The sequence below is a fragment of the Sinocyclocheilus anshuiensis genome, unplaced genomic scaffold, assembly GCF_001515605.1.
Source record: "Sinocyclocheilus anshuiensis isolate Anshui unplaced genomic scaffold, SAMN03320099.WGS_v1.1 scaffold4, whole genome shotgun sequence".
Taxonomy (NCBI): Eukaryota; Metazoa; Chordata; class Actinopteri; order Cypriniformes; family Cyprinidae; genus Sinocyclocheilus; species Sinocyclocheilus anshuiensis.
This window is the reverse complement of record NW_015554075.1, coordinates 853,763-871,045: the sequence shown is the minus strand read 5'-3', so window position 1 is coordinate 871,045 and position 17,283 is coordinate 853,763. Positions and strand designations below refer to the sequence as shown.

General features: G+C 38.2%; 1 pseudogene; it reads right to left on the bottom strand.

The window, feature by feature from the left end:
• Window positions 1–233: 233 nt before the first annotated feature.
• On the bottom strand, window positions 234–15,202 carry LOC107668978 (nicotinamide/nicotinic acid mononucleotide adenylyltransferase 3-like; annotated as a pseudogene).
• Window positions 15,203–17,283: the final 2,081 nt, after the last annotated feature.

Genomic DNA, 17,283 nt, shown 5'->3' with positions numbered 1-17,283 from the left:
GTTTAAATTTAACTGAAAAGATTATAATGTTTAATGGTAGGTCCCATTGTGACAACTTACCCCATATAATGTAGCAACATGCTACCGATAACAAAAAACACTCTTACACATAATGCAGATTTCTTTAATATAAAATAGCAAATTAAAAACTATTTAAATTCTCTTAGATTAATTCACATAAAATACATCATTTTGAAGTCTATTTGTTCTTTAAATAAAAGTAGGTTTGTGCTTGATATAAGATCAAATTGCATTGTCACTCCTTTCATCTGTCAGTTAAAGTGTCTGATGCTTTGAATCGGCACACACGGCCCCTTCTGTGCAAAGCAGCGGCCATCTAGAAGAGTGGGACTAGTTGTGTTGAATTAATTAATCTGGCTTTTCTTTCAAGACAGCATGAATAAAGGCCTTTTTTAAAACCCAAACTCCACACACAAAGACTGTCAGCAGGAGGGCTTCAACACTGCAAAAAACACCCTTAAAGCAACTAGCCGGTTTGAGCCAAAACTCACAGTCAGTGGTACAAGGAAAAAGAAACGATTCAGATAGACATCGCCTCAAATCTCCCAAACTACATTCTTCTATTTTATCTGAAACTCTTTTTTTTCCCCCACCGACAAAGCTTGATGAAACATCTTTAGGGATCTGACAACATGAATGACGCTTTCTGTGCAAATGGAAATGGAAGAAGCAATGTTTGCTCTCCAAAGTGTAAAGGCTGTTATTTATCTTCCTTGTGACATTCAGCAAAAGTCAACAAATCCCAGACCTGCCGAACATAGACCTACTGCTCTGCAGTGATCTGGCAAATCTAACTCCTGCAGAGACAGGATAAATTCCTAAATCCCTCTCCACACATTACACTAGGAAACCATGGTCATGGATAACGTTCACTTTACACAAGACAAAACATGCAACTCCTCTAAAGCTGCTTTCGCATCTTCAAAATGAAAAGTGAGAGAAAAATGTAATCTTTTGAAACATATTTTGCTATTACTTGTGACTAAGACCACTGGAGGCTATTTCTTATACATCAGTCTTGTATTGTTTGCTTGGTAAGAGGTCGTAGTTTAACGTCTTTGTTCTTCATCTCACTGTCTTGTGTATAAAGGTTGTGCTCTCTCATGTAATCAATGACCGAGTCTGGTAAGATATATTTAACACTCTGGCCTCTCCGCAGGGCTCGTCGGACCTCTGTAGCACTGATCTCATTTTGGACCCACTCCCGAACCAGAAAGATGTTCTGCCGGTGCCTGGACAACAAGTCGGACTCATGTATAGCCCGGTCTGGCTGCAGGCTACCTCGACTCACGCAGACCAGTCCAAAGCGGCCCACCACCTCCTCTACGTGATCATCCTTCCACAGACCAGGCACCTTAAACGTGTCCATGAAATCTGCTCCACAAAGCAGCTTCAGCTGAGGAACCTCTGTAGGGGAGAAAGTGATCACATTAATGACTGTACGGTATTTTTTATCTAAATTAATTAAACAGTTACCTGAAAATTTAAATTTGCTTAAAAGTTACTCAAGATGTAAATTAGTTTGTTTCTTTATCAGAACAGATTTGGAGAAACCATTATGTCACTTGCTCACCAATGGATCCTCTATAGTGAATGGGTCCATTGGTGAGCAAGAATGAGAGTTCAAAGAGCTGATAAAAACATCACAAAAATCCACATGACTCCCAACTTTAAACCATTGTTTCTGTCCATAATCCATAATAACACTTCCTCCGGTGAAGAAGTTGTCATGCACATCCAAATCCACCAAAAAATATTTGTTTAGAACTGTTTTCGCTGGTAAACTATGCTTGATCTGTGCATATTTTTCCCCTGATTCAGACAAGACTTTTTCATTGGAGAAAGCAATATTATAAATAGAGGACTCGTATTTTAGCAGAATGCAATGTTTTTTAGTTAAAATTGTCTTGAAGGATTTGTGTAATATAAAATATTGATAGACTTGAGTCGTGTGGATTATTGTGATGTTTTTATCAGCTTTTTGGACGGAACCCATTCACTGCAGAGGATCCATTGGTGAGCAACTGATGTAATGTTAAGTTTTTTCATACCGGTTCCGATGAAGAAACAAACTTCTACATCTTGGATGCCTGAGGGTGAGTACATTTTTATTTCTAAGTGAACTATTCTTTTAAAGGTGATGCAAGTAATGTTAGCTGTTTTGGAACTATTCAACTGTTGTAATTAAAGATGGAGCAGGAGAACAGCGGCATGTCATCATAATACTGTCAAAGTTGTCAAAATAAACGGCAGAAAACTGACAACTGCTTATGAAGCTGAATATGGTGCTTAATATGAATGATGGCAGTGTAAAGAGCCTAGAGCTGTCACAGAGACTGATATTATAATTTAGACGACTGAAATCAGTGATACCTAATAGAGATTTTCTGAGTGCCAGATTTTTCTGAGAACCAAGTGCTTCTGAACAACAGCAATGTGATTTGTCATCATTTATTTGCCCTCATGTCTTTCAAGACGTATTATTATTTTTACATCCATGAAGCACAAAAGGAGAAATTTTACAGGATGACCACATTGTTGTTATTGTTAACTAAAACTATTAAAACTACTTTTTGGTATTTGAAAATAAAGCTAAAATAAAATAAAATAAAACAAAATAAAACAGAATATGACTATTAGTTGAAAAACTTAAACTTGAACAGCAATGAATAAGTTTATGTTAAGTTTAAGTACTAAAATTACTATAACTAAAACTAAATACAAATTAAAGTTATATAGAATAAAAATACAAAAACAAGAAAAAAGATTAAAATTACTAAATTACTAAACATTTAAAATACGTTAAATATTTATAATAAAGACACTACGTCCCTACGTGTGTCTCCTGCCTGTTCTGTCCTGCATTTACCCTTGTGTGGATTTATTAAAGACTATTTGCATTCATCTTCTTCGTGCGTTTATCTCACCATAGCGTGACAGAAGACCGGACCTAGAAGTGAAAGTAATGCGACGTCTTTCCCCGCGTATTGTTTTTGTTTGGAAAGTTTTGCTTTTGTGTTATTATGGTCGACCCAGAGCCCAGCCTACCACCACCCTGCTTCGCGGAGCTACAGTATGAACCCACCGCTAACGGCGATCCAGAGCCCGCTGCGACTGACGAGCCATCGCCGAGGAGAGCGACAGAGCTGAGGATCGCCCCGGAGCCAGAGCCTCAGTCGACGTCAGTCCAGGTGCGCGAGCCGACTGTTAGACACGCGACGGTGGAAGAGTCAGTAGGGAGCGAGGGCACGGAGGATTGCCCTGTCCACTGCTAGGGGTGAGCTGAGGTTGCGCTCAGAGGATATGCCTTGTCTTCTCCCGCCATCATCATCTGTCTGTCCCATCACGACCACGGAGGTTGTGATTTAATCTTCTGTCTCTCCTGAATCGACCACGGAGGTCGTATTTGAACTCTCTGTGTGCCTTGAACTGTCTGTCAGTCTGGAAATATTTGTCTGCCCTGAACTATCTGCCTGTACTATAACGACCACGGTGGTCGTTCCCCTGTCGCTGGCGCTCACGGTGTTGGAAGTGGTCTTATGGTGTGTGTGTGTTGGCAGCACACACCGTGACAAATCCTCCTGAGCATTCTGAACTCCCGCCCAGCCTGTGGTGTGTGTAGGCAGCACACACCATTCCTAAACCCCCTGAACATTCTGAACTCCCGCCCAGCCTCCCTCTCCCACCTCCTCTGTATCAGTCCTCACCATCGCCACCGCTGTCTCCTGGCAGTCCCTCAGCTCACCCTCAGCCCACCATCTGTGCGGTGGGATAACCGCGGGTCTGCCAGTCTCCATCGGCATCGTGGCTGGAGGATCCCTTGTCTCCGCCTCCAGCCTCTGAGTCCCGGACTCCGCCTCAGCCCTTCGACCCAGCAGCTCCACCATGGCTCCTAGCTCCCTCCTCTCCACCGTGGCCCGTCTGTCCACAAGCTCCACCGGGCTCCCTCGTCCCTCCGGCTCCGTCTTGGTCTATGGTCGACCATCTGCCGCCTCGGGACACCACTCCTCCGGCTATACCTCGTCCCTCTGGCTCTGTCAGGCTCCTCCTTCCCTCCGGCACCACCTTGGTCCTCTGTTGCTCCGGCTCCACCGCGGCCTTCCAGATCACCCACCTCTGCCTCAGTCGCCGGAGCCATCTGCTCCGCATTGGCCCTCCGGATCCTCCCCGTCGCCCTGGCTCTTTCGGCTCTCCGTCTCCACCATTACCTGCTCCGCCGCCGTCGGTCGGCCCCCTAGAGCCGTCAGCCCTTCCTCCACCATGGCTCCTCCCTCCATCAGCTCCACTGTGGGTCACCTTCATGGCTGCAGCCTGGGTCCTGCCTGGTTCCTCCTGCTCCCTCCAGTCTTCTCCCTGGCTCCTCCCTTCGTCTGATCCGCCCTAGCTCCTCCCTCCGTCATCTCCACCCTGGACTCTGTTTGTCGTCCTCCTCCCGGGTGTCTGTCCTCCGCCTGAACCTCCTCCAGTATTTGTCTGCCTGCCTGCCTCCCTGCCAGCCCTTTGCCATCCTCTATCACCATCCCACATCCACTCCTTTGTCCTCCTCCGTCCCTCCATTTGTTGTTCCTGCAGCGTGAGGTCACGCCTTCGGGGAGGGGGGCAAACTGTCACACCCCTGGATTGTTGTATTTTCTTTCCCCATGTGCTCTGTGTGACCTAGTTTCTGTCTCCCGTTCATTATGTCATTTGGTTCAGGTGTGTCTAGTTAATTATCTTCATTTGCCAACCTACTTAAGATGTGTTCTGTTCACTGTTTTCTGTCCGGTCTACTATGTGAGACACACTATGTGTGTCTCCTGCATGTTCTGTCCTGGATTTACCCTTGTGTGGATTTATTAAAGACTATTTGCATTCATCGTCATCTTGTTTGTGCGTTTATCTCACCGTAGCGTGACAGCTTCACAGCAACAAACGGCAAAATAACAAGCATTAATGTTGCAAAATTCATTAAAAAATTACTTCAATTTTAGCTGTAAAGCAGCTCTTCAGAGGCCAATAATGTCATTATTCAGCTCAATTTAATTTTAATGGTGATTCAATTCGTAATATATAAGTATAAATAATACTAAAATAACACTGAATGTCCAGGCAGCTTTTTCTTAATATAAAGCCAGCCAGTAGGTTGTCAAGTTTCAAAAAGAATGAAAAGAAAAGTTCCATTATACAGAAAATCATTTATATTCTTATTATATTAATTAAAATATATGTACATAAATTGGCCACAAATGACAGTGAAAATAGTAATAGTTTCACAATTTCAAATCAACAACTGTTTTCAAATAAAAAAAAATGGAATATATTGCTCAATTTTTTTTTCTTTAAAAAAAAAATTGATCCCAGTCTTTTGAACCATAATATGTTTCTGTAAAATAAATGCCCTATTGTTTTCTATTGTATAATGCAAATCTATTTATACATTTTTTTTGTGGCATAGGTGTTCAAATACTGCTGCAGTGATAACAGTGATGCTGTGCAGTTCCAAATTAGGATAACCTTCTGCATCCTACAAAACCTGGAACTATACTATATAACAATACTGGAAACTGCACCGTGGAAATTGCATTCAACACAGATTTGGTGTCGGTTAACGGATTTGCATATTTCTTTCAGTGTATCAGTTGCGAATACAAACAAAAAAACAATGCCATCAATGAATTTCCCCATCTTTCAATATGTTGTGGTGGCTCATAGACAAAATGTTTGACACTCCTTGAACCTCTGCAAAAAATCTCAATTTTTCTTTCCTCAACGCTTCATTAGAAATCATTTCTTGGCTAGCAATGCAAGGGCTCGACCTCAGCAGTGCTATTTACAGGATATGAAAGAATCAATAGTATGCTTTTAACTCTAATTCTCTCACTATAACGTGTCTGAGAGCTTGCTTTTGTTTGAGCAGGCGTGAATTGCAGGGGGCAGGAAATGAACCTCGGTCGGCCAACTAAAGCTCTTTATTTCTACACCATGTGACTAAACATAGATCTAAAGAAATGTATGTGCACACTGCATGGGCATGGGGAAATAGCACCCCCTTCATACTTATTCTAATAATGAATACATTATTGAAAAACACCGTAAAGCAAAGCATTGTGAACATTCCAATACAAACACTAATATTTCCAGACAATCATAAATGGCTTAATTCAGTAAGCGCCAGATTTCTTTGAATCGGCTATAATGGGGTTTGCATGAAGGCAATTTAATCACAAATAATCCCTGAGATAATTCAACATGAAATCTAAAATTAAAAGGATCTCTTTCTGTAAAAATGTCAATGATTTTCAACGTCTTTTAGGTTAATTCTGACTGTTTATTAATCATTGTAACAGAAGGATGAATACGAGTTTCTTTATGTAATCTTCAGTCCAGGCCATAACTGTTTGTTGTTAGAAAGACAAAAAGCTGTAAAAGTTACATTTTGGTTCACTGTTCACAGATACCGAACATGAATTCCACAGCGTCGCTTCAGTTTTTAACATAAAAAGTGCAAGGTAAGATTTAATTAGCTGAACATGTAATATTTGACAAATTGAAACATAGGCTGAATCATTTGTGTGATTCATGTAATTTAAAATTGAATGTGACGAGACAAGAAATGCTTTTCCTTTAGTGTTGTTGACATATTAGTCATACCAATTAGAGTGAAAGTGTCCATATTTTAATATAAAAATATTATTTGCAAATTTCAATAAAATTCATATTTCATAAATACTTCATTCCTTAAATGTATTCAAATCCTTTAATTATTTAATTCATTTAAATAAAAAGACCATTTCTACTCTCCCCTTTAAAAAAAAAATTGGACCCACCCCCAATGTTCAAAACATGATTATGGCCTTGCTTCAGTCCACTGCCAAACAAAAGAAATTACACATGAAGGAATAGCAATAGAACAAAGGGGAACAAGCATTGAATAAGGGAGTCCTCTGAAAGGTTTTGAGATAAGAGGGTATTTGTGTGCATGTGTTCTGTCATTCTTGGCACTTGTCTTGTTATAAAGTTGTCCTGGCTATTAATCTCAGCTTCATTAACAGTCCGAGCACGCTTGTCTTAAGCTCAGTCATCCTGTGGAGGGTATTAGGCTTCATTAGCATGCTCCTCTACAGCAACCCCAAATAAAAGCATGGTTAAAAAGAGGCCTAACAGCGCTTGTGCTGGCCAGAAAGAAGACAACAGCCTGTTTTAAATGCATCAGACTTATCTAAAGTGATTAGCAAAAACAGAAAAGGCTTTATTGGGCCAAATAGGAGGTTTAGAGGAAACCGAATTGTGATGAGAGGTTCTTGTGCCAATTTATAAAGACATATTGAGAGGTGGGCGGGGCTTACCAGAGACTGTGGGTGGGTCCTTGCTGCTGTGGTACTGAGCAGCTATGCGGTCGTAGTGGTACCTGTGTTAAGTGAGTCAGGGAGAACCAAACACAGCAGATAGGCAATGATGAGCATGAATGGCCATACTGTGTAGGTAATCAACTTATGAATGTAGGAGAAGCTTTACATTCACACTGAATTACACGAGCCTGATAGATGTATATCTCAACTTCTCCAGTCTCTCACAAGAGGCTATTATAAGCTTTGTTGTTGCTTAAATGCAGATAGGAGTGTGAAACCTTTACATAGAGAATAATTGTTGAGTTAACAGCGCTTTTTGTAACTATATATTGCCCCAAGTATGTGTGTTTAATGTATAAAGTGAATAGCAGAATAAGGTCTAACAGCTTGTTGTGTACAATACAGTGTACAATTGACATTGGAATTAACCAATAGCAGAACCAATCAGGGATGTGCACCATTCAGAATTTGAATTGGATTTGAACTGAAGTAGCTAAAAAAGATGTAGAGTTGTTTTTAAATTCTAAAGTAATTTTAACAAGAAATGCAAAGTTTCTCAAGACAAACTTTGAATGTGGACTTCAATAGGCCTTGTTTAACAAAAGCCTTGATTTCTTGAATGTTTATAGGCCTGACAGACAGACAGAATGATTGCACGATAAATAGAATGATAGAACCATAGATAGACAGACAGAACGTCAGAACGATAAAACAATAGATAGAACAACAGAACAATACATAGAACAATAGATAGATAAAACGATAGAAAGACAGAATGATAGATAGAACGATAGACAGACAGAGACAGACATTGTACCAATGCTGGTACAATTTGGCCAAAAGGACTCTTATAAGGCACCTAACCAATAAATGCACCTTGTTGCTACCTGCTGAATAGATTTTGTAACAGAGCCTGTATGTATGAAGCATAGCACTACTGCATGTCCTTTAAAAATAGCAAAAACTCAACCTGGCAATTCATCACATAGGTCAACTTCAAGGGCATATAATCAATTGCGTGATTTCGTCCAATTCTGCCAGGAAGTAAATTACGAACCTAGAAAGACAAAGCCCTGGCACGGGCCCCTGGCGCAAGAGCAGCCATCCTCCTCCCTGGCATCGGAGTATTAATTAGCCACCTAAGGGCATAGCTAGCAGTTGGCATAAAACAAAATTTGAGTGCTCTGAGGGGTCCTTAAACAGTCTCTTGTTACTTTACTATCTCTTGAGGTTTTCAAGAGGAGGAATGGCACGTCAGGACGAAGAGAGGGGACAAGAATTTGGCACAGTTACAAAACGAAAACCACTAGCAGCCAAATACTAAAGGATGACGGGGTACGTGCCCCCTCAGATTTTTGAGCCAAGTGGATTTTGAATGCGTGCATCATGCCCCTGGATAGTAGGGCTGGAATGAGTCACGTCAGCGCATGGCTATTTGATATCTCATACACAGGGAATTTAAGGATTCGACTCCTATAAAGTTTTGGCTTTAGTTCAGCTCTTGATATTTTGCAGATGACGGTGAGTTTGTGAAGTCCTTCATAGAGGGTAATGCAAGGTGAATTCACATATAAAGGCAACATATAAAATATAATTACATCTTGAAATATTTCTACAGTAGAGATTGAATATCTATATTCCATATCTATATACCTTTGCCAATGTGTGTCATTCTTCTTGTATATATTGCACTATATCAATGAGACTTCTGGGTATTCATATGTGAGATGTAACACTCTAATGTGAACCCTCAGTTCATTTAAGCGAAGGATAAGCCTACATCAGACGAAACTGTATGCTGTATAATAAACTGTCATTCATATTAATAATGCCAGTATGTTTAAAATTTGAACAGTGCTTTTGAAGTAAAGAAAAAAAGCAACTTTCCTATCATCAAAGATGACTCTATCGCTGCACTTCTGAGCAGTTTCTGGGATAATGGACGTGCAATCAGCATTTAGCACCCCATCTGTCAAAACCGGTTAATGTTTCCTTTACAGCCAGTGTCCCAGTTGTGTTAAAAGACTCCAGAAAGTTACTTGCCTTGTCAAACTTTTGACTGGATAAATGATTTGCGTTAGTCATGGTAAGAAGCCGATGCAGGACACTTTTGTAAAATTGTTCTTTATATGTATATTCACCTCAGGGTCACCACAGTTTCTGTCCAATCCTCCTGCTGGCTCTCCCAGTCGTCTACAGAAACCCAGTCAGAGCGCTGCAGGGCAAGTCTTGCCATAGCAAGTCTGTGTTTCGAAGCAACAAGACCCTGTTTACCATAATCATCACCGACAGGAGATACAATGCCACCCACCACATGATACAGACCTACGAGATGGAGAGAGACAACATATCCCAAAAAGAGTCAAGAACATCAGATGTTAAATATAGGTCACACTTCATTTTAAGGTCCAATTCTCGCTATTAACAAAACATTAACTATGATTTTTGGCTCAATAAACTTCTAATTTGCTGCTTTATTAACAGTTAGTGAGGTAGTTGTTAAGTTTAGGTATTGGGAAGGATTAGGGATGTAGAATATGGTCATGTAAAATAAATGCTTTATAAGTAATAATAAACAGCTAATATGTTAATAACAGGCATGCTAATAAGCAACTAATTGAATTGATCCCTATACTAAAGTGTTACCCAAATATAAAGCATTTCACAGTTCCTGTAGCTCAAACATTATACCAATGCCAACAAACGTGTTGAATTCCCAGGAAAAGCATGAACTGATAAAACGTCTACCCATAATGCAATGCAATAAAGGAATAGTTCACCCATAAATGAAAATTTGCTGAAAATTGACTCACCCTCAGGTCATCTAAGCTGTAGATGAGTTTTTTTTCTTCATCGGATAGAGGCAGGGGCGGATTGGCCATCTGGCAATTCTGGCAAATGCCAGAGGGGCTATACCAATGCCAACAAACGTGTTGAATTCCCAGGAAAAGCATGAACTGATAAAACGTCTACCCATAATGCAATGCAATAAAGGAATAGTTCACCCATAAATGAAAATTTGCTGAAAATTGACTCACCCTCAGGTCATCTAAGCTGTAGATGAGTTTTTTTTCTTCATCGGATAGAGGCAGGGGCGGATTGGCCATCTGGCAATTCTGGCAAATGCCAGACGGGCCGGACCATTTTGTGGGCCGGTCAGATTTTTTCTAAATATATATAAATAAAATTGTTTTTACGGGCCACCAGCGCATAGGACAGGTTTTTATCTCTTGCACGATTTCTCTATGGTTATAATAATAATAATGTTAATAATAAATAAATGTTAAGCATTTGGCCCAGTCGGCCACGGCCAAACCGTTCAGTCAAAATCAAACACGTCATCAGAGAGATTGCAACACAAGCTAATTTTCAGTAAAAGCTAGATAATGGACCGTAAAAAAGGAAAGGTGGTGCAGAAAAACTTTGAGATAGGAAAAAAAAGGGCTTCAGTCCGACGCTGCTAAATGTGTAAAATTAATACATCACACACACACAAATGCACATGCAACACATACTAGCAACACTTCAGCATATTTTAATTCACAAATAATTGTATATCAAAAAGGATTTACTGCTGCTACTATTTATAGTTTTTGCTATATATTCTATTCCCTTTTTTGCTATTATTACTTGTTTGTATTCATGTGTATTCCAATGTTGAGAGCAGTCAGTGAGAAAATATTTTGCTGTAATGTTTAAGTCCTATACTGTGTTCATTAACTAGGATGTTGCTGGAATCAGTACAGCCAGAGACCCCTGGTCTTTCAACACCAGTGCTGTGAGGAAGGATGCTACAGTAGGCCAAGCAGAGACAGGGAGGAGTATGGTAGAGGTAGGAAAAACCCAACAGACAGACAGTGACAACAAAGAACAACAGTGTAGAGAATGACAGTAACAGCAGACAAATGGCATAAACAAACAGCACACAGACTCTACAACATCCTCAGATTATTTTTCTTTTGTTTTAACTGTATGTGTAAATTTGTTATAAACGTGTGCTCTTTAAAAAGTAGTAAGCATTGTTTGCCAGACACATACATTAAATGTTTAAATATCTGTTACATATATGGTACTGCTTATATTATTTCACCATCTGTACACAAACGTAAGTAGTGAATGCGTGTGTCCGTGGGTGGGGCTGTGTCGGTGTGGTAATGTGGGCCGGTGTGGCTACAGTGCCAAGGCTGAATTTTTGTCCCAGTCCGCCCCTGGATACAGGAGAAATTTGTTATCACATCACTTGCCCACCAATGGATCCTCTGTCTGCAGTGAATGGGTGCCGTCAGAATGAGAGTCCAAACAGCTGATAAAAACATCACAATAATCCACACAACTCCAGTCCATCAATTAACATCTGGGAAGCAAAAAATTGTGTTAATAAACAAAACCATCATTAAGACGTTTTTAACTTCAAAACGTTGATTTCACCTAAACTGTGAGTCTTCTATATAAAAAAAAAACAGTCTAAAACAGTTATAAACAAACAAGTTGGTGGATTTTGATGTGAGAAGACAACTGGAGGAAGCATTTTTATGGATTATTGACTGGTATTTTGGGCAGAAGCTACGGTTTAAAGTCAAAACACCTTAATGATGGATTTGTTACTTATGAACATGCAGCTTTTCGTTTCACAAGACATTAATTGATGGACTGGAGTCATTGGACTGGAGTGAATTACTTATGGATTATTGTGATGTTTTTATCAGCTGTTTGAACGCTCATTCTGACGGCACCCATTCACTGCAGAGGATCCATTGATGAGCAAGTGATGCAATCTACATCTTGAATGGCCTGAGGGTGAGTAAAGTTTCAGCCCATTTTCATTTTTAGGTGAACTATTCCTTTGAAGCACCCAGCGTATGAATGAAATCTAAATAATTGCTGGATTATTAAAGAGACGTTGATTCCTTTTCTAAGTGCTGCAGCCCTGCAAAAGTTTCTAAGCCACTGCACACAAATTAACACAAGCTTTGCATACTCAGGCGGACTCTAATGAGTTGCTGAATGCTTAATGTTTTTGCAAAATAATGCTGTAATTTTGCATAGTCGAGATGAATTCACATCATACTGCAATTGTTTTTGCAGTTTCTCATTTAGCTGCGCATGCAAGACATTATAAAACAGAATTCATCCATAAAATTCATTTTTAAAAGTCAGTCTTAATCATTCATAAAAATGACAAGAAACCACAAACAAGTTTCCAGCCAGTCTTGAGGTAATGTAATACGCAAGCTATTTTGATAATTTGTTATGCTATATCTGCAAGCAATTTTAGAGTACACTGTGCACAGTAAATAAACAGAAGCAAACATGTCAGCGTGCCAGCACCATGCAGAGTTTTTCGAGAGGCGCAGTTACACCACGTCTACACTGCAAGCTAGCGGTGCAACACAACAAAGTGTTCCAATTATAATCAACAAAACTTGAAATGCTTGCCTGCATTGTAGACACGGCGTTACAGCAGCTACAAAGCCTCTTTTTTTGCTGGTGACGCTTGGGTATGAACTTATGTAAGTATATTTTCACTGAGATCAGAGCGCTAAACATTAAAACTGGGCATTTGTCACGCATTCCTTACAGCTTTATATAAAGAAAAGCCTCTGCATAAAAGATATTTTTAAACCTATAAAGCAAGCTGTGTTATATACACACATTTTTAAGGCCTCTAAATTACTAAAATGATCAAACCTTTGCTGAAAAACCTGTTGTACACAGTCTACTACATTATTTATTAGAAAATAATAAAATGACACGTCAGGCTTTTTAGGAATGTTTATTTGTTCATGTTTATATTTATTCTCAATCATATTTGTATTGCATCACATTATATGTTTTGCCCCCCCACAATAAAGACTACAGAGGTTTGATCAGAAAACTAAGTATTTATATGATCTTACTAAGACATATTATTGTGAGATACAGACTGATAACTGAATTTTATATGCATTCTATGTAATTATTCTATTCTAATGTTCATCTTTCAACTTTTTGGCCATATAAATACTACTAGCAAATGAACCAAATTGCATATTTTTGCTCAGTTTGAGCCTCTGAATAAAACTGTGTTTCTTTCCACCTTAAGCATGAGCCCAAAATTCTCCTATATTATACTATAAGGGCCATAAAAGCCTGAACTATCAGATATGATACTCAACAAAAAAACATATGCAACCATTTTTTTTGGAAGACTAAATGTTCAATAACTTTTTGAACTCGTCTGTCTTTATATGGTTAATAACAGATTTAGGCACACTTTAGACTAGAATTAAACAAAAAATAAACCAAAATGCAGTTACATAACAGAAATCACTTTAAAGCGACGGGTCCAAAGGGACGGTGGAAAGGAGGCCAATTTTGGCCTGATAACAGATGATGGCCAATTTCAGGTAAATGAACAGGTGGCACCAACCCGTCTGATGCATGTGGTCTCTAGAGAGGCTCGAACAGCCGCATGTGCTGGTGGGTAATGGGGTTGAAGAAGACACGGGCCAGCAAAACCAATGGAATCCGGCCAGCCATTTCAGTGTGTTTGACACCACAGTATACTGGATAACACTACAATAAACACAATAAAGACATCACAAAGCAGCTAATATTTGCAATACGAGTATACAATTAAATGTTTTGTTATGAAAGCAATAATAATAAACAAATTATGTGATTGATTAATGCAAATTCAAGACTATTTATAATGTTCACAAGCAGGATTAATGAGAGATATACATACAATGCAACATAATTTAACGTCCTGCATTGGAAAGTCTGTGAAATATCGATTACTAACGATCCTGCACACATTAACCTTGAATTCATGTCTGTACATGGAACTGAGTGATGTCTAATAATGATTTTGACAACAAAATTTTCTGTCAAATCTTGCACCGTTTTTAGAGCCTGATAAATCCCTTATTGCACACTTAAAAAAAAAAAAAAAAGCTTTATCTACATGTAATATACTCTTAGATAAAGTAATAAATAGACTGTTTTGTAAGCACAGTACTAATTTGTTTGTCAAATCAAGTCAAGGCAAAGTATACAGTGGAACAAGTGCAAATTACACACTGGATAAGGCACATTTTGTTGACAAAATGACACTGTCTAAACCATACCCTGTAAACACACATTTATTATTTATTAAAATAGGTAAACAGATGGACGAATGCAGAATACATATTGTGTACATTGCTAATAATAAAAACTGTGCAGTGACAAGGATAAGCAGAGAGAAGTATGTGTTTAAGGATGAAGAGGTTACAACAAAGGATGACTAACCTATGAACATAAAAATCACACAACACAATGTGACCAAACGAAAACACATGAAACTTAAAGACACATAATAATAATAATAATAATAATAAAATCTAAAGAAGCTGGTCCAGTGACTGAAAAGATACAATGAAAAACTACAGCAGTCATTGCACTTATGGTACAACATTGACAATATCTGATGGTACTTTGAAATATAACTTACTATGATACTGAATGTTTACTATATTCGTGTAATAGTGTATTTACATGATATTCCAAGGTGATTCCAATGAATACTACCATGTCAAAAACCAGTACAGTACAGAGAGTAGCAAAATTACTGAAATAAATGATTTAGTGAGTTTGACAGCTGCCAGTAAACCCAGTTTCTTAACACGGTTTCTGTGTAGCTTTGGATTATGGCATTTAGAAAACAGCTTTAAACGTATATAATAAAGTTATGACTTCGACAGATGTCACTATTTGACAAACATGCTATTAAACAAAATGTTTAAGATGTTTACCTTATCCACAGATCTCCTTCAAGTTTATGCAAATACTACATGCTATAACGTTAGCCGTATGTTACACTATTAATGTCCCCAAGAACATTGAGATAGAAAAACACAGTTCCCATCTTTTTGTACGTCAGCGGCCACTTGTGGCGAAAACAGAAGAGATCAGAACATTTAATAACAGAACATTGATTCCACACTGTATTAAATCATAATGACCACCCTCGATCGCTTTAACTGTACCTTTAATGACAATTCGTTCAAAGTCAAATGATATGAACGGTCGGCCCTTTATCTGATGGAACAAGTCTTGAAATTTAAATTCAAATTATCCCTTTAAAGACCTAATATGAAGTGAATTATATTCATGTGAAACTGCGATTCTGTACATCGCAGACTCTAATGGGGCGCAAAAGACATTGCTAATGGCTCTATTGAAACAGTTACGTTAGGCTATACATAGCTATGGATATGGACATATATCGTCCACCTTCTCTTTTTCCTTTCTTAGGCCTTCATGCATTATGTATTACCTTTTTAACATAAATATCTAACCTGCGGGAGAGAGAAAAAGCTTTTTCTAATCACCCTTCGAGGAGACTTTCTGTTGCCCTTCAAAAAGGCACTTTGCACAAAAACTACCCTAATTATAGCTACTAAAGGGGAAATGGGCAGTAAAGATCCATACTCTGAGCCTGCTCTGGCTAATGTGACTAATGTTGTGCCACACTAATGGAGTCATATTCTTTGTATTACATCACACAGAGGTGATGAGCACAGCGATATTGTGCTCTTTTGCGTTATAGTCTTGTAGTAGCCTGCATCCCTAGAAATCAGACAACATATCTGCCTTATGAACCGAATATGTTTGTCTGTGACAGTGTCATGTATTCACTTTGAGTCTGCATTTTTGCATCATGTATGCCTACAAGTAAAGTGTTTACCTTAAAATATGATAATAACCCCTTAGGCCCGGGGTACATTTTTGTATTTTCGCCTAAATTTGTAAATTCAAAGCATAAATCTATAAAAAAGATGGTTCTTTAAAGTTTTTTTTTTTTTTTTACATTTAGTTACAGTTCTAACTTCCTGGAGCACAATAATTCAACTACACTCTCACGTTAATGATTTATTAAAAAAAAATGTATTTGATAAGTTTTATAGACATTGTAACCAATCATGTTTTTTCTCTTTTAATTTTAACAGAAAATGTAGGCTACTGTAAGTGTGATCAGCTCTGTTCTGTTGAGAATACAGAAAAACTGGATTTATGATAAATATTGTTAGAGTTTTCAATTATTACTGTGGTTTCTGTGCAAACATTCCAACTCATAAGCCGTGCCAGGATTCTTTAGGCTTTTTTCTTTTTCTTGTAACATTGTGAAGTGCTCAAATACTGTCCATTAACAATGGCTACTTTTGTCCTTCATAAACATAATTGCTTTTGCATAAACGAATGAATGAGACACAATATAACTCTCAACCAGACGCTGAATCCATTATTATGGTGTAACTGCAAATCAGTTACATAATAAACACATGATAAATACATCATAGAGGATTGTGAAAATATTTTACTGGAACTTGATTTTATATTTTTTAATTTTTTATTAATGAAAATAAACTGTAATTAAAAAGGTGTGGTTCTTTCTGCTTTCATTAGAAGCCAAAGAACCCTAATCTGGTATTGTTTAGCAACATTCTTTTTAAGAGTGTAAGACTATGGAGGACGAAACCTGCAAAAACAATAAATAAATAAATACACAAATAAATAAATAAATAAATATGCAAATAAATAAATAAATGTGTGTATAAATACACAAATTCTTGTTTAAATACATATAGAAATAATTAAACATGTGACTAAAGTAGGCAAATAAATAAAATAAATTGGTGGGCAAATGGAAAATGTTTAAAGAAATGCTAAACTCATCCTATTTATTTTCCTTTGATCACTCATTTATTTCTGAATGTAGTTCCACATTTATTTTTCCTCTGCGCAACATGCTAATGAGAGGGAGTCAACCATGGACTTGGTCGGGGTCATGTCATAGCTGGGGACGTGGCATTGGGAAAACAATCCTTTCCCTCTGACAGGAAATGCATGGTGTTAATCCAGTATGGCCTAAAGTCACTTTTTCCGTTCAGCAGAGCAAGATACATAAAAA